Source organism: Balaenoptera physalus (assembly GCF_965194825.1).
Source record: "Balaenoptera physalus genome assembly, chromosome: 14".
NCBI classification, from domain to species: Eukaryota; Metazoa; Chordata; class Mammalia; order Artiodactyla; family Balaenopteridae; genus Balaenoptera; species Balaenoptera physalus.
This window is the reverse complement of record NC_138893.1, coordinates 20,843,324-20,867,590: the sequence shown is the minus strand read 5'-3', so window position 1 is coordinate 20,867,590 and position 24,267 is coordinate 20,843,324. Positions and strand designations below refer to the sequence as shown.

The 24,267-nt window shown below is 45.1% G+C and overlaps 1 long non-coding RNA gene across 1 annotated transcript in view; it reads right to left on the bottom strand.

Annotated features, from left to right (window-relative positions):
- Positions 1–3,998: 3,998 nt before the first annotated feature.
- Positions 3,999–24,267, bottom strand: part of LOC309642237 — a 1,144,662-nt gene continuing 1,124,393 nt past the window's right edge. Inside the window, exon 2 of the long non-coding RNA XR_014253069.1 lies at positions 3,999–4,068. This is a non-coding gene — a long non-coding RNA (uncharacterized lncRNA). The remainder of the gene's footprint in view (positions 4,069–24,267) is intronic.

The window sequence follows — 24,267 nt, the reverse complement described above, 5'->3', positions numbered from 1 at the left end:
TCATCACAATGCTTGATGACCATTGTCATCACAATGCTCTAAGGCCCGTGTCATCACAATGCCTCATGGTCTTTGTAATCATAATGCTCAATGACCCCTCTCATCATAATGCTCCATGCCATTGTCATCACAATGCTCCATGGCCCCTGTAATCACAATGCTCCATGCCCTCGTCATCACAATGCTCCAGAACTCTTGGCTTCATAATGCTCCTTTCCCGTGTCATCCCATTGCTCAATGACACTTGTCATCAAAATGTTCCTTAGCCTTTGTCATCACAGTGCTCCATGATACCTTTAATCAAAATTCTACATGACCACTGTCATCACAATGCAAGATGATCAATCTCATTACAATGCCCCATGACACGTGTCATCACAATTCGCCTTGGCCTTTGTCATCTCAATGTTGTATGAACCGTGTCATCACTAAGTTCCAGGACCCTTGTAATCACAATGCTCCATGAACTCTCTTATCTTAATGTTCCATGGCCTTTGTACTCACAATGCTCCATTGTCCCGATAATCGCGTTGCTCCATGATCTGTGTCAGCACAATATTTCATGACACTTGTCATCACAATGCTCCATGAACCCTGTAATCAAAATGATCCCTGCCATTGTCATCACAATGTTCCATGTCTCCTGTAATCACAATGCTCCATGCCCATGTCATCACAATGCTCCAGGTATGTTGTCATCACCATGCTTCATGCCCCATGTCATCACAATGCTCCATGAATCTTGTCTTCACAATGCTCTATGGCCTTTGTCGTCACAATGCTCCATGACCGCTGTCAACACAATGCCTGATGACCCCTGTCATCAAAATGCTAAATGGCACTTGTCATCACAATGCTCTATGTCACCTGTCATGGCTCTTCTCCATGTCACTTGTCATCACAATGCTCCATGGCCTTTATCATCACAATGTTCCATGGCGCCTGTCATCACAGTGCTCCATGATACATTTCATCACAATTCTACATGACCACTGTCATCACAATGTCCCATGACAGATGTCATCACAATTTTCCATTGTCCTTCTCATCACAATGCTCCATGAACGGTGTCATCACAAGGTTCCAGGACACTTGTCATCACAATGATCCATGATCACTTTCGTCACAATGCTCCATTAACCCTGTCATCTCAATGCTCCATAGCCTTTGTATGCACAATGCTCCATGACCCCTGTCATCACAAAGTTCTCTGCCCATATCACACAATGCTCCTTGTCACCTTTAATCACAATGCTCCATGCCCTTTCATCACAATGCTCCAGAATTCTTGTCATCACAATGGTCCTTGACCGTGTCATCACAATGCTCCATGACCCTTGTCATCACAAAGCTCCATGACCCCTGTCATCACAATGATCCATGACTCCTTTCCTCACAGTGTTCCAGTACCTTTTCATAACAATCCTCCATGCCATTGTCAGCACAATGCTCCTTGGACCCTCTCATCAAAATGCTCCATCCCCTTTTCATCACAATGCTCCAGATATCCTATCATTACAATGCTCCATGCCCGTGTCAACACAATGCTCCATGACCCCTGTCATCAAAATGCTTTATGAACCTTGTTATCAGAATGTTCCATGACCGGTGTCATCAAAATGATCCATGACCGTTGTCATCACAATGCTGCATGATATCTTTCATCGCAATTCTCTGTGACCGCTGTCATCACAATGCTCCAGGACAATTTTCATCACAATGCTCCATGCCCCCTGTCATCACAGTGCCTCATGGTCTTTGTCATCACAATGCTCAATGACCCCAGTCATCACAATACTCCATGCCATTGTCATCACAAGGCTCCATGGCCCCTGTAATCACAATGCTCCATGCACTTTTCATCACAATGCTCCAGAACACTTGTCATCATAATGCTCCATTCCCGTGTCATCCCATTGCCCAATGACACTTGTCATCAAAATGTTCCTTGGCCTTTGTCATCAAAATGCTCCATGATACCTTTAATCAAAATTCTACATGACCACTGTTATCACAATGCAAGGTGACCGATGTTATCACAATGCCCCATGACACGTGTCATCACAATTCGCCTTGGCCCTTGTCATCTCAATGCTGTATGAACCGTGTCATCACTAGGTTCCAGGACACTTGTCATCACAATGCTCCATGACCACTGTCATCCCAATGCTCCATGGCCTTTGTATTCACAATGCTCCATTGTCCCGATAATCGCGTTGCTCCATGATCTGTGTCAGCACAATATTACATGACACTTGTCATCACAATGCTCCATGATCCCTGTAATCACAATGATCCCTGCCAATGTCATCACAATGCTCCATGTCTCCTGTAATCACAATGCTCCATGCCCTTGTCATCACAATGCTCCATGTCTGTGGTCATCACCATGCTTCATGCCCGTGTCATCACAATGCTCCATGAAACTTGTCTTCACAATGCTCCATGGCCCAAGTCATCACAATGCTCCCTGACCCCTGTCGTCACAATGCTCTATGGCTTTGTCATCACAATTCTCCGTGACCCTTGTCAACACAATGCCTGATGACCCCTGTCATCAAAATGCTAAATGGCACTTGTCATCACAATGCTCCATGACTCCTGTCATGACTATTCTCCATGTCACTTGTTATCACAATGCTTCATGGCCACTGTAATCCCAGTACTGCATGACCCCTTTCATCACAATGTCCAATGCCACCTCTCATCACAATTCTTCATGGCATTTGTCATCACGATGCTCCATGACAGCTGTCCTCACAATGGTCGATGGCCCTTGTCCTCACAATGTTCCTTGGTGCTTTTCATCGCAATGCTCCATGACAACTTTCATCAAAATACTCCAAGATTTGTTTCATCACAATGCTCCATGGCCCTTGTCATTACAAATCCACATGATCCCTTTCATCACAATTCTCCGTGGCAACTTACAAAAAAAAACTCCATGCCCCTGTCATCACAATGCCCAATGAGACCTGGTTTTACAATGATCCATGACCCTTGTCATCACAAGGCTCCATGTCCCTTGTATTCACAATGCTCCATGGCCCTTGTCATCACAATGCTCCATAGCGCTTTTCATCGCAATGCTCCACAACCGCTTTCAACACAATGCCCCATGAACCCTGTCATCATAATGCTCCGTGGCCTTTGTCATCACAGTGCTCCATGAAACATTTCCTCACAATGCTCCAGTACGCCTTTCATCCAAATTCCCCATGGCCACTGTCATCACAATTCTCCATGACACCTGTCATCGTAATGGTCCATGACCCGTTTCATCTCAATGCTCCTTGACACCTGTCATCACAATGCTCCATGGCCCTTGTCATCACACTGCTCCATGGACCCTGCAATCACAATGCTCCATGCCCTTGTCATCACAAGGCTCCAGAACACTTGCCATTATAATGCTCCATGTCCGTTTCATCACCATGCTCCATGACACTTCTCATCACAATGCTCCATGGCCCCTCTCATGACTGTGCTCCATAATAACTTTAATCACATTTCTACATGACCACTGCCATCACAATGCCCCATGACATTGCCATCACAATTCGCCATGACCATTGTCATCACAATGCTCCATGAACCGTGTCATCACAGGGTCCCAGGACACTTGTCATCACAATGATCCATTACCACTTTCATCACAATGCTCCATGACCACTGTCATCTCAATGCTCCATGGTCTTTGTATTCACAATGCTCCATGGCCCCTGAAACCACAGTGCTCCATAACAACTTTCACCATAATGCTCCATGACCACTGCCATCTCAATGCCTCATGACACCTGTCATCACAGTTCTCCAAGGCCCCTCTCATCACAAGGATCCATGACGCTTGTCATCACATTGCTCCATAACACTTTTCATCACAGTGTTCCCTGCGCATGTCATCACAATGCTCCATGTCTCCTATAAAACATTGGTCCATGCCTTTTTCCAAACAATGCTCCAGAAGACTTGTCATCACAATGTTCCATGACCATGGCATCACAATGCTCCATGGCCCTTGTCATCACAATGCTCCAGAATTCTTGTCATCACAATGTTCCATGGCCGCTGTCATTACAATGCTCCATGACCTTGTCATCACAATGCTCCAGAACCCTTGTCATCATAATGCTTCATGGCAATGTCATCAAAATGCCCCATGACACATGTCATCACAATGCTCCATGGCCTTTGTCATCACAATATTCCATGGCCCCTGTCATCACAGTGCTCCCTAATACCTTGCATCACAATTCTAGATGACCACTGTCATCACAATGCCCCATGACAAATGTCATCACAATTCGCCATGGTCCTTGTCATCACAATGTTCCATGAACCGTGTCATCACAAGGTTCCAGGACACTTGTCATCACAATGATCCATGATAACTTTCATCACAATGCTCCATGAACCCTGTCATCTCAATGTTCCATAGCCATTGTATTCACAATGCTCCATGGTCCCTGTAATCACAGTGCTCCATGACCCCTTTCATCACAATGCTCCAAGACCGCTGTCATCACAATGCCCCATGACGCCTGCCATCACAAATCTCCAAGGCCTCTGTTACCAAAAGGCTCCATGATGCCAGGCAGCACAATGTTCCATGACACTTTTCATCACAATACTCCATGACCTTTGTTGTCACATTGTTCTCTGCCCATATCATCCCAATGCTCCTTGTCACCTTTAATCACAGTGCTCCATGCCCTTTCATCACAAGGCTCCAGAATTTTTGTCATCCCTATGTTCCTTGACAGTGTCATCACAAAGCTCCACGACCGCTGTCATCACAATGCTCCAGAACAACCATGCCCCCTGTCATCATAGTGCCAAAAAACACCTGTCATCACAATGCTCCATGACCCTGTCATCACAATGCTACATGACCCCTGTCTTCACATTGTTCCATGGCCTATGTATTCAGAATGCTCCATGGACCCTGTAGTCACACTGCTCCATGTTCCCTTTCAACACAATGCTCCATGACCCCTGTCATCACCACGTTCCATGAAAGTTGTCATCAAAATGTTCCATGACCCCGGTCACCACAAGGTTCCCTCCCCTTGTCATCACAATGTTCCATGACCCTAGTAATCACAATTGTACATGGCCATGTCATCACAATGCTCCATGGCCTCTGTCATCACCATGCTCCATGGTCTTTCTCATCACAATGCTCTATGACACCTGTCATCACAATGCTTGATGACCATGGTCATCACAATGCTTTAAGGCCCCTGTCATCAAAATGAATCATGATCTTTGTAATTACAATGCTCAATGACCCCTGTCATAAAAAAGCTCCTTGCGATTGTCATCAAAATGTTCCATGGCCGCTGTCATCACAATGCTCCATGCCCTTGTCATCACAATGCTCCAGAACCCTTGTCATCATAATGCTCCATGGCAATGTCATCAAAATGTCCCATGACACTTGTCATCACAATGCTCCTTGTCATCATAATGATCCATGACCATTGTCATCACAATGCTGCATGATACCTTTCATCCCAATGCTCTGTGACCGCTGTCATGACAAAGCTCCAGGACAATTTTCATCACAATGCTCCATTCCCCCTGTCATCACATTGCCCCATAACCCCTGTCATCACAATGCTCCATGACCCTGTCATCACAAGGCTACATGACCCCTGTCATCACATTGTTCCACGGCCTATGTATTCACAATTCTCCATGGACCCTGTAATCACACTGCTCCCTGTTCCCTTTCAATACAATGCTCCATGACCCCTTTCATCCGAAGGTTCCATGAAAGTTGTCTTCAAAATGCTCCATGACTCCAGTCACCACAAGCTTCCCTGCCCTTGTCATCACAAAGCTCCATGAACCCTGTAATCACAACGGTACATGGCCTTGTCATCACAATGTTCTATGGCCTCTGTCATCACCATGCTCCACGGTCTTTCTCATCACAATGCTCTATGAACACTGTCATCGCAATGCTTGATGACCATTGTCATCACAATGCCTCATGGGCTTTGTAATCACAATGCTCAATGACCCCTGTCATCACAATGCTCCATGCCGTTGTCATCACAATGCTCCATAGCCCCTGTAATCACAATGCTCCATTCCCTTGTCATCACAATGCTCCGGAACACTTGTCATTTTAATACTCCATTCCCGTGTCATCCCATTGCTCAATGACACTTGCCGTCAAAATGTTCCTTGGCCTCTGTTATCACAGTGCTCCATGATACCTTTAATCAAAATTCTACATGACCACTGTCATCGCAATGCAAGATGACCAATCTCATCACAATGCCCCAAGACACGTGTCATCACAATTCGCCTAGGCCCTTGTCATCTCAATGCTGTATGAACCGTGTCATCACTAGGTTCCAGGACACTTGTCATCACAGTGATCCATGACCACTTTTATCACAATGCTCCATGAATTCTGTTATCTCAATGCTCCACGGCCTTTGTATTCACAATTCTCCATTGTCCCGATAATCGCGTTGCTCCATGATCTCTTTCATCACAATGCTCCATGAACACTGTCATCACCATGCCACATGACGCTTTTCATCTCAATGCTCCATGGCCCCTTTCATCACAATGCTTCATGAACCCAGTCATCACAATGTCCCTGCTCTTTTCATCACAATGCTCCATGCCCTTGTCAACAAAATTCTCCAGAACTCTTGTCATCATAATGCTTCATGCCAATATCATCAAAATGCCCCATGACACTTGTCATCACAATGCTCCATAGCCTTTGTTATCACAATGTTCCATGGCTCCGGCCATCACAATGCCCCATGCCCTTGTCATCAAAATGCTCCAGAACTCTTGTCATCAGAATGCTCCATGCCAATGTCATCAAAATGCTCCATGACACATGTCATCACAATGCTCCATGGCCTTTGTCATCACAATGTTCCATGGCCCCTGTCATCACAGTGCTCCCTGATAACTTTCATCACAATTCTAGATGACCACTGTCATCACAATGCCCCATGACAGATGTCATCACAATTCGCTATGGTCCTTGTCATCACAATGCTCCATGAACCGTTTAATCACAAGGTTACAGGACACTTGTCATCCCAATGACCCATGATCACTCTCATCACAATGCTCCATGAACTCTCTTATCTCAATGCTCCTTGGCCTTTGTATTCACAATGCTCCATTGTCCCGATAATCGCGTTGCTCCATGATCACTTTCATCACAATGCTCCATGACCTCTGTCATCACCATACCTCATGACGCCTGCCATCTCAATGCTCCATGGCCCCTTTCATCACAATGCTTCATGAACCCAGTCATCACAATGTTCCCTGCCCTTTTTATCACAATGCTCCATGGGCCCTGTCATCGCAATTCTCCATGCCCTTGTCATCAAAATGCTCCAGAACGCTTGTCATCATAATTCTCCATGCCAATGTTATCAAAATGCCCCATGACACTTGTCATCACAGTGCTCCATGTCATCAAAATGATCCATGACCGATGTCATAACAATGCTGCATGATACCTTTCATCCCAATTTTCTGTGACCACTGTCATCACAATGCCCTAGGACAATTTTCATCACAATGCTACATGACCCTGTAATCACAATGCTACATGACCACTATCATCATATTGTTCCATGGCCTATGTATTCACAATGCTCCATGGACCCTGTAATCACACTGCTCCATGTTCCCTTTCAACACAATGCTCCATGACCCCAGTCATCACAACGTTCCATGAAAGTTGTCATCAAAATGCTCCATGACCCCTGTCACAACAAGGTTCCCTGCACTTGTCATCACAATGCTCCATGAACCTTGTAATCACAATGGTACATGGCCTTGTCATCACAATGTTCCATGGCGTCTGTCATCACCATGCTCCATGGTCTTTCTCATCACAATGCTCTATGACCCGTTTCATCACAATGGTTGATGACCATTGTCATCACAATGCTCCAAGGCCCCAGTCATCACAATGCTTCATGGTCTTTGTAATCACATTGCTCTATGACCCCTGTCATCACAGTGCTCCATGCCGTTGTCATCACAATGCTCCATGGCCCCTGTAATCACAATGCTCCATGCCCTTGTCATCACAATGCTCCATTCCCGTGTCATCCCATTGCACAATGACACTTCTCATCAAAATGTTCCTTGGCCTTTGTCATCACAGTGCTCAATGATACTTTTAATCCAAATTCTACATGACCACTGTCATCACACTGTAAGATGACCAATGTCATCACAATGCCCCATGACACGTGTCATCACAATTCGCCTGGGCCCTTGTCATCTCAATGCTGTATGGACCGTGTCATCACTAGGTTCCAGGACCCTTGTCATCACAATGCTCCATAAACTCTCTTATCTCAATGCTCCATGGCCTTTGTATTCACAATGCTCCATTGTCCCGATAATCACGTTGAACCATGAACACTTTCATCACAATGCTCCATGAGAACTGTCATCTCAATGCTCCATGACCTTTGTATTCAAAATGCTCTATGGCCCCTGTAATCACAGTTCTCCATAACACCTTTCATCATAATGCTCCATGACCACTGCCATCTCAATGACCCATGACGCATGTCATCACAATTCTCCAAGGTGCCTCTCATCACAATGCTCCATGACAATTGTCATCACATTGCTCCATAACACCTCTCATCACAGTGTTCCCTGCCCATGTCATCACAGTTCTCCATGTCCCCTATAATCCAATGATCCATGCATATTTCCTCACAATGCTCCAGAATTATTATCATCACAATGTTCCATGACCGTGGCATCACAATGCTCCATGGCCCTTGTCATCACAATGCTCCAGAATGTGTGTCATCACAATGTTCCATGACCGTGTCATCACAATGCTACCTGACACTGGTCATCACAGTTCTCCATGACCTTTGTCATCACAATGCTCTATGTCGCTTTTCATCACAATTCTCAATGACCACTTTAATCACTATGCTCGCTCACCATTTTCATCACATTTCTCTATGGTCATTACAATTCCCCATGGCCCCTTTCTTCACAATGCTCCATGATGCCTGTCATCACAAAGCTCCATGGCTTTTGTTATCACAATGCTCCAGGACCAGTTTCATCACAATACTCCATCCCCCTTGTCATCACAGTGCACAATGAAACCTTTCATTACAATGCTCCATGACACTTGTCATCACAATGCTCCATGGCCTTTATCGTCACAATGTTCCCAGGCACTTTTCATCATAATGTTCCATGAAAACTTTCATCACATTGCTCCATGACCACTGTCATCACAATAGTCAATACCCTTGGCAACACAATGCTGCATAATCCCTGTCATCACAATTCCCATTGACTGCTGTCATCACAATAATCCAGGACAATTTTCATAACAATGCTTCATGCCCCCAGTCATCACAATGCTCCATGATAATTTTCATCACAATTCCTTGATGATCAATGTCATCACAATGCCACATGACACCTGTCATAACAATTCGCTATGACACTTGTCATCACAATACTCGATGAACCGTGTCATCACAGTGTTCCAGGACACATGTCATCACAATGATCCATGATTAATTTCATCACAATGCTCCAATACACCTGTCATCACAATGCTCCATGTCCCCTGTTATCATATTGCTCCGTGATTCTTTCATTACAATGCTCCATGACCACTGTCATCACCATGAATCATGACTCCTGTCATCTCAATGCTCCATGGCCCCTTTCATCACAATACTCCATGAACCCAGTCATCACAATGTTCCCTGCCCTTTTCATCACAATGCTGCATGGATTCTGTCATCACAATGCTCCATGCCCTTGTAATCAAAATGCTCCAGAACTCTTGTCATCATAATGCTCCATTCCAATGTCATCAAAATGCCCCATGACACTTTTCATCACAATGCTCCATGGCCTTTGTCATCACAATGTTCCATGTCCCCTGTCGTCACAGTGCTCTATGATACCATTCATCACAATTTTAGATGACCACTTTCTTCACAGTGCCCCATGACAGATGTCATCACAATTGGCCATGCTCCTTGTCATCACAATGCTCCATGAAACATGTCATCACAAGATTCCAGGACACTTGTCATCACAATGATCCATGATCACTTTCATCACAATGCTCCATGAAACCTGTCATCTCAATGCTCTATAGCCTTTGTATTCACAATGCTCCATGGCCCCTTTCATCACAGTGCTCCATGACCCCTTTCATCACAATTTTCCAAGACCTCTGTCATCACAATGCCCAATGACGCCTGCCATCACAAATCTCCAAGACTTCTCTTACAAAAAAGCTCCATGATCCCTGTCAGCACAATGTTCCATGACACTTTTCATCACAATGCTCAATGACCCCTCTCATCACAAAGTTCTCTGCCCATATCATCGCAATGCTCCTTGTCACCTTTTATCAAAATGCTCCATTCGCTTTCATCACAATGCTCCAGAATTCTTGTCACCGCAATGTTCCTTGACCTTGTCATCACAATGCTCTATGACCCTTGTCATCACAAAGCTCCATGACCCCTGTCATCACATTAATCCATGACTCATTTCCTCCCAGTTCTCCAGTACCCTTTTCAACACAATGCTCCATGGCATTGTCAGCACAATGCTCCTTGACCCTGTCATCAAAATGCTCCATCCCCTTTTCATCACAATGCTCCAGATATCCTATCATTACAATGCTCCATGCCCGTTTCATCACAATGCTCCAGAACACTTGTCATCATAATACTCCATTCCCATGTCATCCCATTGCCCTATGATACTTCTCATCAGAATGCTCCTTTTCCTTTGTCATCACAGTGCTCCATGATACCTTTAATCAAAATTCTACATGACCACTGTCATCACAATGCAAGATGACCAATGTCATCACAATGCCCCATGACACGTGTCATCACAATTCGCCTTGTCGCTTGTCATCTCAATGCTGTATGAACCGTGTCATCACTAGGTTCCAGGACACATGTCATCACAGTGATCCATGACCACTTTCATCACAATGCTCCATGAAATCTGTTATCTCAATGCTCCATGGCCTTTGTATTCACAATGCTCCATTGTCCTGATAATCGCGTTGCTCCATGAAAACTTTCATCACAAGACTCCTTGACCACTGACACCATAATGCCCCATGACGTCTATCATCACTGACCTCCAAGGGCACTCTCATCAAAATGCTCCATGATCTGTGTCAGCACAATATTGCATGACACTTGTCATCACAATGCTCCATGATCCCTCTAATCACAATGATCCCTGCCAATGTCATCACAATGCTCCATGTCTCCTGTAATCACAATGCTCCATGCCCTTGTCATCACAATGCTCCAGGTCTGTTGTCATCACCATGCTTCATGCCCGTGTCATCACAATGCTCCATGAATCTTGTCTTCACAATGCTCCATGGCCAAAGTCATCACAATGCTCCATGACCCCTGTCATCACAATGCTCTCTGGCCTTTGTCATCACAATGCTCCGTGACCCCTGTCAACACAATGCCTGATGACCCCTGTCATCAAAATGCTAAATGGCACTTGTCATCACAATGCTCTATGACGCCTGTCATCACTATTCTCCATGTCACTTGTTATCACAATGCTCCATGGCCCCTGTAATCACAGTACTCCTTGACCCCTTTCATCACAATGCTCAATGCCACCTCTCATCACAATTCTCCATGTCATTTGTCATCACGATGCTCCATGACACCTGTCATCACAATGCTCCATGACATTTGTCATCACAATGCTCGATGGCCCTTGTCATCACAATGTTCCTTGGTGCTTTTCATTGCAATGCTCCATGACAACTTTCATCAAAATACTCCAAGATTTGTTTCATCACAATGCTCCATGGCCCTTGTCATTACAAATCCACATGATCCCTTTCATCACAATTCTCCATGGCAACTTACATAAAAAAGATCCATGCCCCTGTCATCACAATGCCCAATGAGACCTGGTTTTACAATGATCCATGACCCTTTTCATCACAAGGCTCTATGTCCCTTGTATTCACAATGCTTCATGGCCCTTGTCATCACAATACTCCATAGCACTTTTCACCGCAATGCTCCATGACTGCTTTCAGCACAATGCCTCATGACCCCTGTCATCACGATGCTCCATGGCCCTTCTCATCACAATGCTCCATGAAACATTTCCTCACAATGCTTCAGTACGCCTTTCATACAAGTTCTCCATGGCCACTGTCATCACAATTCTCCCTGACCCCTGTCATCGTAATGGTCCATGACAAGTTTCATCTCAATGCTCCATGATACATGACATCACAATGCTCCATGGCCTTTGTCATCACAATGTTCCATGGCCCCTGTAATCACAGTGCTCCATGACCCCTTTCATCTCAATGTTCCATGACCTCACTCATCACAATGCCTCATGACCCCTGTAATCACATTGCTCCATGGCCCTTGTCATCACATTGCTCCAGGCCTTTTTCATCACACTGCTCCATGGCCCCTGTAATCACAATGCTCCATCCCTCGTCATCACGAGGCTCGAGAACACTTGTCATTATAATGCTCCATGTCCGTTTCATCACCATGGTCCATGACACTTGTCATCACAATGCTCCATGGCCCCTCTCATTACTGTGCTCCATAATAACTTTAATCACATTTCTAGATGACCACTGCCATCACAATGCCACATGACATTGTCATCACAATTCGCCATGACCATTGTCATCACAATGCTCCATGAACCATGTCATCACAGGGTCCCAGGACACTTGTCATAACAATGATCCATTACCACATTCATCACAATGCTCCATGACCACTGTCATCTCAATGCTCCATGGCCTTTGTATTCACAATGCTCCATGGCCCCTGTAATCACAGTGCTCCATACCACCTTTCATCATAATGCTCCATGACCACTGCCATCTCAATGCCCCATGACGCCTGTCATCACAATTCTCCAAGGCCCCTCTCATCACAATGCTCCATGACACTTCTCATCACATTGTTCCGTAACACCTGTCATCACAGTGTTCCCTGCACATGTCATCACAATGCTCCATGTCCTCTATAATCACAATGCTCCATAGCTTTTTCCTCACAATGCTCCAGAATTCTTGTCATCACCATGTTCCATGACCGTGGCATCACAATGCCCCATGGCCCTTGTCATCACAATGATCCAGAATTTTTGTCATCACAATGATCCATGACCATGTCCTCACAATGCTATATGACTCTGGTCATCAGAGTGCTCCATGACCATTGTCATCACAATGCTCCATGAACCATGTCATCACAGGGTCCCAGGACACTTGTCATCACAATGATCCATTACCACTTTCATCACAATGCTCCATGAACACTGTCATCTCAATGCTCCATGGCCTTTGTCATCACAATGCTCCATGGCACCTGTAATCACAGTGCTCAATGACCCGTTTCATCTCAATGCTCCATGACCTCACTCATCAAAATGCCCCATGACCCATGTGATAACAATGCTCCATGGCCCTTGTCATCACAATTCGCTATGACACTTGTCATCACAAAATTCGGTGAACCGTGTCATCACAGTGTTCCAGGACACATGTCATCACAATGATCCATGACTACTTTCATTACAATGCTCCAATACACCTGTCATCACAATGCTCCATGGAACCTGTTATCATATTGCTCCCTGATCTCTTTCATTACAAGGCTCCATGACCACTGCCATCACCATGCCTCATGACACCTGTCATCTCAACTCTCCAAGGCTCCTTTCATCACAATGCTCCATGGGCCCTGTCATCACAATGCTCCATGCCCTTGTCATCAAAATTCTCCAGAGCTCTTGTCATCATAATGCTCCATGCCAATGTCAACAAAATGCCCCATGACACATGTCATCACAATGCTCCATGGCCTTTGTCATCACAATGTTCCATGGCCCCTGTCATCACAATGCCGCATGATACATTTCATCACAATTCTAGATGACCACTGTCATCACAATGCCCCATGAACCCTGCTATCTCAATGCTCCATAGCCTTTTTATTCACAATGCTCCATGAACCCTCTCATCTCAATGCTCCATAGCCTTTGTATTCACAATGCTCCATGCCCCCTGTCATCACAGTGCCCCATAAACCCTGTAATCACAATGCTACATGACCCCTGTCATCACATTGTTATATGCCCTATGTATTCACAATGCTCCATGGACCCTGTAATCACACTACTCCATGTTCCCTTTCAACACAATGCTTCATGACCCCTGTCATCACAATGTTCAATGAAAGTTGTAATCAAAATTCTCCATGATCCCGGTCACCACAAGGTTCCCTGCCCTTGTCCTCACAATGGTCCATGACCCTTGTAATCACAATGGTACATGGCCTTGTCATCACAATGTTCCATGGCCTCTGTCATCACCATGCTCCATGGTCTTTCTCATCACAATGCTCTATGACCCCTGTCATCACAATGCTTGATGATCATTGTCATCACAATGCTCCAAGGCCCCTGTCCTCACAATGCCTCATGGTCTTTGTAATCACAATGCTCAATGACCCCTGTCATCACAATGCTCCATGCCGTTGTCATCACAATGCTCCATGGACCCTGTAATCACAATGCTCCATGCCCTTGTCATCACAATGCTCCAGGACAATTTTCATCACAATGCTCCATGCCCCCTGTCATCACAGTGCCTCATGGTCTTTGTCATCACAATTCTCCATGGCCCCTGTAATCACAATGCTCCATGCCCTTGTCATCACAATGCTCCAGAAGACTTGTCATCATAATGCTCCATTCACGTGTCATCCCATTGCACAATGACACTTGTCATCAAAATGTTCCTTGGCCTTTGTCATCACAGTGCTCCATGATACCTTTAATCAAAATTCTACATGACCACTGTCATCACAATGCAAGATGACCGATGTCATCACAATGCCCCATGACACGTGTCATCACAATTCGGCTTGGCCCTTGTCATCTCAATGCTGTATGAACCGTGTCATCACTAGGTTGCAGGACCCTTGTCATCACTATGCTCTATGAACTCTCTTATCTCCATATTCCATGGCCTTTGTATTCACAATGCTCCATTGTCCCGATAATCGCATTGCTCCATGATCTGTGTCAGCACAATATTGCATGACTCTTGTCATCACAATGCTCCATGATCCCTGTAATCACAATGATCCCTGCTAATGTCATCACAATGCTCCATGTCTCCTGTAATCACAATACTCCATGCCCTTGTCATCACAATGCTCCAAGTCTGTTGTCATCACCATGCTTCATGCCTGTGTCGTCACAATGCTCCATGAATTTTGTCTCCACAATGCTCCATTGCCCATGTCATCACAATGCTCCATGACCACTGTCATCACAATGCTCTATGGCCTTTGTCATCTCAATGTTCCATGACCCCTGTCAACACAATGCCTGATGACCCCTGTCATCAAAATGCTAAATGGCACTTTTCATCACAATGCTCTATGACGCCTGTCATCACTATTCTCCATGTCACTTGTTATCACAATGCTCCATGGCCCCTGTAATCCCAGTACTCCATGACCCCTTTCATCACAATGCCCAATGACACCTCTCATCACAATTCTTCAGGGCATTTGTCATCATGATGCTCCATGACACCTGTCCTCACAATGGTCGATTGCCCTTTTCATCACTATGTTCCTTGGTGCTTTTACCGCAATGCTCCATGGCAACTTTCATCAAAATACTCCAAGATTTGTTTCGTCACAATGCTCCATGACCCTTGTCATTACAAATCCACATGATCCCTTTCATCACAATTCTCCATGGCAACTTACATAAAAAAGCTCCATGCCCCTGTCATCACAATGCCCAATGATACCTGTTTTTACAAAGATCCATGACCCTTGTCATCACAAGGCTCCATGTCCCTTGTATTCACAATGCTCCATGGCCCTTGTCATCACAATGCTCCATAGCGCTTTTCATCGCAATGCTCCACGACCGCTTTCAAAACAATGCCCCATGACACCTGTCATCACAATGCTCCATGGCCGTTTTCATCACAATGCTCCATGAAAAATTTCCTCACAATGCTCCACTACGCCTTTCATCCAAATTCCCCATGGCCACTGTCATCACAATTCTCCATGACCCTTGTCATCGTAAGGGTCCATGACCCGTTTCATCTCAATTCTCCATGACACCTGTCATCACAATGCTCCATGGCCTTTGTCATCACAATTCTCCATGGCCCCTGTAATCACAGTGCTCCATGACCTGTTTCATCTCAGTGCTCCATGACTTCACTCATCACAATGCCCCATGACCCCTGTAATCACAATGCTCCAAGCCTTTTTCATCACACTGCTCCATGGCCCATGTAATCACAATGCTCCATGCCCTTGTCATCACCAGGCTCCAGAACTCTTGTCATTATGATGCTCCATGTCCGTTTCATCACCATGCTCCATGACACTTGTCATCACAATGCTCCATGGCCCCTCTCATTACTGTGCTCCATAATAACTCTAATCACATTTCTAGATGACCACTGCCATCACAATGCCCCATGACATTGTCAACACAATTCGCCATGACCATTGTCATCACAATGCTCCATGAACCGTGTCATCACAGGGTCCCAGGAAACTTGTCATCACAATGATCCATTCCCATGTCATCCCACTGCACAATGACACTTGTCATCAAAATGTTCCTTGGCCTTTTTCATCACAGTGCTCCATGATACCTTTAATCAAAATTCTACATGACCACTGTCATCACAATGCAAGATGACCGATGTCATCACAATTCACCTTGGCCCTTGTCATCTCAATGCTGTATGAACCGTGTCATCACTAGGTTCCAGGACACTTGTCATCACAATGATCCATGACTACTTTCATCACAATGCTCCAATACACCTGTCATCACAATGCTCCATGGCCCCTGTTGTCATATTGCTCCATGATCTCTTTCATCACAATGCTCCATGAGCACAGTCATTACCATGCCTCATGACGCCTGTCATCTCAATGCTGAATAGCCACTTTCATCACAATGCTCCATGAACCTAGTCATCACATTTTTCCCTGCCATTGTCATCACAAAGCTCCAGGATCCCTGTCATCAAAAAATCCATAACTCCTTTCCTCACAGTGCTCCAGTACCATTTTCATCACAATGCTCCATGACCATTTTCATCACAATGCTCTACGACCGCTTTCAACACAATGCCCCATAACCCCTTTCATCACAATGCGCCATGGCCCTTGTCATCACAATGCTCCATGCCCTTGTCATCACAAGGCTCCAAGGCCCCTGTAATCACAGTGCTCCAAGCCTTTTTCATCACACTGCTCCATGGCCCATGTAATCACAATGCTCCATGCCCTTGTCATCACAAGGCTCCAGAACTCTTGTCATTATAATGCTCCATGTCCGTTTCATCACCATGCTCCATGACACTTGTCATCACATTGCTCCATGGCCCCTCTCATTACTGTGCTCTATAATAACTTTAATCACATTTCTAGATGACCACTGCCATCACAATGCCCCATGACATTGTCCTCACAATTGGCCATTACAATTGTCATCACAATGCTCCATGACCTGTGTCATCACAGGGTCCCAGGACACTTGTCATCACAATGATCCATTACCATTTTCATCACAATGCTCCATGAGCACTGTCATCTCAATGCTCCATGGCCTTTGTATTCACAATGCTCCATGGCCCCTGTAATCACAGTGCTCCATAACACCTTTCATCATAATGCTCCATGAAAACTGCCATCTCAATGCCCCATGATGCCTGTCATCAAAATTCTCCAAGGCCCCTCTCATCACAATGCTCCATGACACTTGTCATCACATTGCTCCATATCAGCTGTCATCACAGTGTTCCCTGTCCATATCATCACAATGCTCCATGTCCCCTATAATCACAATGCTCCATGGCTTTTTCCTCACAATGTTCCAGAATTCTTGTCATCACAATGTTCCATGACCGTGGCATCACAATGCTCCATGGCCCTTGTCATCACGATGCTCCAGAATTCTTGTCATCACAACGGTCCATGACCGTGTCATCACAATGCTACTTGAGCCTGATCATCACAGTTCTCCATGACCTTTGTCATCACAATGCTCTATGTCGCTTTTCCGCACAATTCTCAATGACAACTTAAATCACTAGGTTCGCTGACAATTTTCATCACATTTCTCTATGGTCATTACAATTCCCCACGGCCCCTTTCTTCACAATGCTCCATGATGCCTGTCATCACAATGCTCCATGGCTTTTGTTATCACAATGCTCCAGGACCAGTTTCATCACAATACTCCATCCCCCTTGTCAACACAGTGCACAATGAAACCTTTCATTACAATTTTCCATGACACTTGTCATCACAATGCACCATGGCCTTTATCGTCACTTTGCTCCCAGGCACTTTTCATCACGATGAACCATGAAAACTTTCATCACATTGCTCCATGACCATTGTCATCACAATATTCCATACCCTTGTCAACACAATGCTGCATAATCCCTGTCATCACAATTCTCCATGACTGCTGTCATCACAATAATCCAGGACAATTTTCATAACAATGCTTCATGCCCCCAGTCATCACAGTCCTCCATGATACCTTTCATCACAATTCTTATATGATCCATGTCATCACAATGCACCATGACACCTGTCATCAGAATTCGCTATTACCCATGTCATCACCATACTCGAGGAACCGTGTCATCACAGTGTTCCAGGACATATGTCATCACAATCATCCATTACTACTTTCAAAACAATGCTCCAATACGACTGTCATCACAATGCTCCGTGGCCACTGTTATCATATTGCTCCATGATCCCTTTCATCACAATTCTCCCTGACCACTGTCATCACCATGCCTCATGACGCCTGTCATCTCAATGCTCAATGGCCACTTTCATCAAATTGCTCCATGAACCCAGTCATCACAATGTTCCCTACCCTTTTCATCATAGTGCTCCATGGGCCCTGTCATCACAATGCTCCATGCCCTTGTCATCAAAATGCTCCAAAACTCTTGGCATCATAATGCTCCATGCCAATGTCATCAAAATGCCCCATGACACTTGGCATCACAATGCTCCATGTCCTTTGTCATCACAATGTTCCATGGCCCCTGTCATCACAGTGCTCCATGATACCTTTCATCACAATTCTAGATGACCACTGTCATCACAATGTCCCATGACAGATGTCATCACAATTCTCCATGGTCCTTGTCATCACAATGCTCCACGAAGAGTGTCATCACAAGGTTCCAGGACACTTGTCATCACAATGATACATGATCACTTTCATCACAATGCTCCTTGACCACTGTCACCATAATGCCCCATGACTTCTCTCATCACTGTGCTCCAAGGACACTCTCATCAAAATCCTCCATGATCTCTGTCAGTAAAGTATTGCATGACACTTGTCATCACAGTGCTCCATGATCCCTGTAATCACAATGATCCCAGCCAATGTCATTACAATGCTCCATGTCTCCTGCAATCACAATGCTCCATGCCCTTGTCATCACAATGCTCCAGGTCTGTTGTCATCACCATGCTTCATGCCCGGGTCATCACAATGCTCTATGAATTTGTCTTCACAATGCTCCATGGCCCATATCATCACCGTGCTCCATGACACCTGTCATCACAATACTCTATGGCCTTTGTCATCACAATGCTCCGTGACCCCGTCAACACAATGCCTGATGACCCCTGTCATCAAAATGCTAAATGGCACTTGTCATCACAATGCTCTATGACGCCTGTCATCACTATTCTCCATGTCACTTGGTATCACAATGCTCCATGGTCCCTGTAATTCCAGTACTCCATGACCCCTTTCATCACAATGCCCAATGCCATTTCTCATCACAATTCTCCATGGCATTTGTCATCACGATGCTCCATGACACCTGTCATCACAATGCTCCATGACACTTGTCATCACAATACGCGATGGCCCTTATCATCAGAATGTTCCTTGGTGCTTTTCATCGTAATGCTCCATGACAACTTTCATCAAAATACTCCAAGATTTCTTTCATCTCAATGCTCCATGGCCCTTTTCATCACAATGCTCCATAGCGCTTTTCATCGCAATGCTCCATAACCGCTTTCAGCGCAATGCCCCATGACACTTGTCATCACAATTTGCCTTGGCCCTTTTCATCTAAATGCTGTATGAACCGTGTCAGCACTAGGTTTCCAGGACCCTTGTCATAACAATGCTCCGTGAAATCTCTTATCTCAATGTTACATGGCCTTTGTATTCACAATGCTCCATTGTCCCGATAATCACGTTGCTCCATGGTCTGTGTCAGCACAATATTGCATAACACTTGTCATCACAATGCTCCATGATCCCTGTAATCACAATGATCCCTTCCAATGTCATCACAATGCTCCATGACCCCTGTCATCACAATGCTCTATGGCCTTTGTCATCACAATGTTCCGTGACCCTTGTCAACACAATGCCTGATGAACCCTGTCATCAAAATGCTAAATGGCACTTGTCATCACAATGCTCTATGACGCCTGTCATCACTATTCTCCATGTCACTTGTTATCACAATGCTCCAAGGCCCCTGTAATCCCAGTACTCCTTGACCCCTTTCAGCACAAAGCCCAATGCCACCTCTCATCACAATTCTCCATGGCATTTGTCATCACGATGCTCCATGACACCTGTCATCACAGCGCTCGTTGGCCCTTGTCATCACAATATTCCTTGGTGCATTTCATCGCAATGCGCCATGACAACTTTCATCAAAATACTCCAAGATTTCTTTCATCACAATGCTCCATGGCCCTTGTAGTTACCAATCCACATGATACCTTTCATAACAATTCTCCATGGCCACTTATATAAAAATGCTCCATGCTCCTGTCATCACAATGTTCCACGGCCCTTGTCATCACAATGCTCCATGAAATATTTCCTCACAATGCTCCAGTACGCCTTTCATCCAAATTCCCCATGGCACTGTCATCACAATTCTCCATGACCACTGTCATCGTAATGGTCCATGACCCGTTTCATCTCAATGCTCCATGACACCTTTCATCACAATGCTCCATGGCCTTTGTCATCACAATGCTCCATGGCCCCTGTAATCACAGTGCTCCATGACCCGTTTCAACTCAATGCTATATGACCTCACTCATCACAATGCCCCATGACCCCTGTAATCATAATGCTCCATGGCACTTGTCATCACAATTCTCCAAGCCTTTGTCATCACACTGCTCCATTGCCCCTGTAATCACAGTGCTCCATTACCTTGTTTTCACAAGGCTACAGAACTCTTGTCATTATAATGCTCCATGTCCGTTTCATCACCATGTTCCATGACACTTGTCATCACAATGCTCTATGGCCCCTCTCATTACTGTGCTCCATAATAACTTTAATCACATTTCTAGATGACCACTGCCATCACAATGCCCCATGACATTGTCATCACAATTCGCCATGACCATTGTCATCACAATGCTCCATGAACCATGTCATCAGAGGGTCCCAGGACACATGTCATCACAATGATCCATTACAACTTTCATCACAATGCTCCATGACCACTGTCATCTCAATGCTCCATGGCCTTTGTATTCACAATGCTCCATGGCCCCTGTAATCACAGTGCTCCATGACCCCTTTCATCACAATGCTCCAAGACCGCTGTCATCACAATGCCCCATGACGCCTGCCATCACAAATCTACAAGGCCTCTGTTACCACAAGGCTCCGTGATGCCAGGCAGCACAATGTTCCATGACACTTTTCATCACAATGCTCCATGACCTTTGTCGTTACATTGTTCTCTGCCCATATCATCCCAAAGCTCCTTGTCACCTTTAATCACAATGCTCCATGCCCTTTCATCACAATGCTCCAGAATTCTTGTCATCCCTATGTTCCATGACAGTGTCATCACAAAGCTCCACGACCGCTGTCATCACAATGCTCCAGGACAATTTTCATCACAATGCTCCATGCCCCCTGTCATCATAGTGCCCCATAACACCTGTCATCACAATGGTCCTTGACCCTGTCATCACAATGCTACATGACCCCTGTCATCACATTGTTCCATGGCCTATGTATTCACAATGCTCCATGGACCCTGTAATCACACTGCTCCATGTTCCCTTTCAACACAATGCTCCATGACCCCTGTCATCACCACGTTCCATGAAAGTTGTCATCAAAATGCTCCATGACCCCGGTCACCACAAGGTTCCCTGCCCTTGTCATCACAATGCTCCATGCCCTTGTCATCACAATGCTCCAGAACACTTGTCATTTTAATACTCCATTCCCGTCTCATGCCATTGCTCAATGACACTTGCCGTCAAAATGTTCCTTGGCCTTTGTTATCACAGTGCTCCATGATACCTTTAATCAAAATTCTACATGACCACTGTCATCGCAATGCAAGATGACCAATCTCATCACAATGCCCCATGAGACGTGTCATCACAATTCGCCTTGGCCCTTGTCATCTCAATGCTGTATGAACCGTGTCATCACTAGGTTCCAGGACACTTGTCATCACAGTGATCCATCACCACTTTTATCACAATGCTCCATGAACTCTGTTATCTCAATGCTCCACGGCCTTTGTATTCACAATGCTCCATTGTCCCGATAATAGCGTTGCTCCATGATCTCTTTCATCACAATGCTCCATGACCTCTGTCATCACCATACCTCATTACGCCTTGTCATCTCAATGCTCCATGGCCCCTTTCATCACAATGTTTCATGAACACAGTCATCACAATGTTCCCTACCCTTTTCATCACAATGATCCATGGGCCCTTTCATCACAATACTCCAGGCCCTTGTCAACAAAATTCTCCAGAACTCTTGTCATCATAATGCTTCATGCCAATGTCATCAAAATGCCCCATGACACTTGTCATCACAATGTTCCATGGCCTTTGTCATCACAATGTTCCATGGCTCCTGCCATCACAATGCTCCATGCCCTTGTCATCAAAATGCTCAAGAACTCTTGTCATCATAATGCTCCATTCCAATGTCATCAAAATGCCCCATGACACTTTTCATCACAATGCTCCATGGCCTTTGTCATCACAATGTTCTATGTCCCCTGTCGTCACAGTGCTCTATGATACCATTCATCGCAATTTTAGATGACCACTTTCATCACAATGCCCCATGACAGATGTCATCACAATTCGCCATGCTCCTTGTCATCACAATGCTCCATGAAACATGTCATCACAAGGTTCCAGGACACTTGTCATCACAATGCTCCATGATCACTTTCATCACAATGCTCCATGAAACCTGTCATATCAATGCTCTATAGCCTTTGTATTCACAATGCTCCATGGCCCCTGTCATCACAGTGCTCCATGAACCCTTTCATCACAATTTTCCAAGACCGCTGTCATCACAATGCCCAATGACGCCTGCCATCACAAATCTCCAAGGCCTCTCTTACAAAAAAGCTCCATGATCCCTGTCAGCACAATGTTCCATGACATTTTTCATCACAATGCTCCATGACCCCTGTCATCACAAAGTTCTCTGCCCATATCATCACAATGCTCCTTGTCACCTTTTATCACAATGCTCCATGCACTTTCATCACAATGCTCCAGAATTCTTGTCATTGCAATGTTCCTTGACCGTGTCATCACAATGCTCTATGACCCTTGTCATCACAAAGCTCCATGACCCCTGTCATCACATTAATCCATGATTCCATTCCTCACAGTGCTCCAGTACCCTTTTCAACACAATGCTCCATGGCATTGTCAGCACAATGCTCCTTGGACCCTGTCATGAAAATGCTCCATCCCCTTTTCATCACAATGCTCCAGATATCCTATCATTACAATGCTCCATGCCCGTGTCATCACAATGCTCCAGAACACTTGTCATCATAATACTCCATTCCCATGTCATCCCGTTGCTCAATGATACTTCTCTTCAGAATTTTCCTTTTCCTTTGTCATCACACTGCTCCATGATACCTTTAATCAAAATTCTACATGACCACTGTCATCACAATGCAAGATGACCAATTTCATCACAATGCCCCATGACACGTGTCATCACAATTCGCCTTGTCGATTGTCATCTCAATGCTGTAGGAACCGTGTCATCACTAGCTTCTAAGACACTTGTCATCACAGTGATCCTTGACCACTTTCATCACAATGCTCC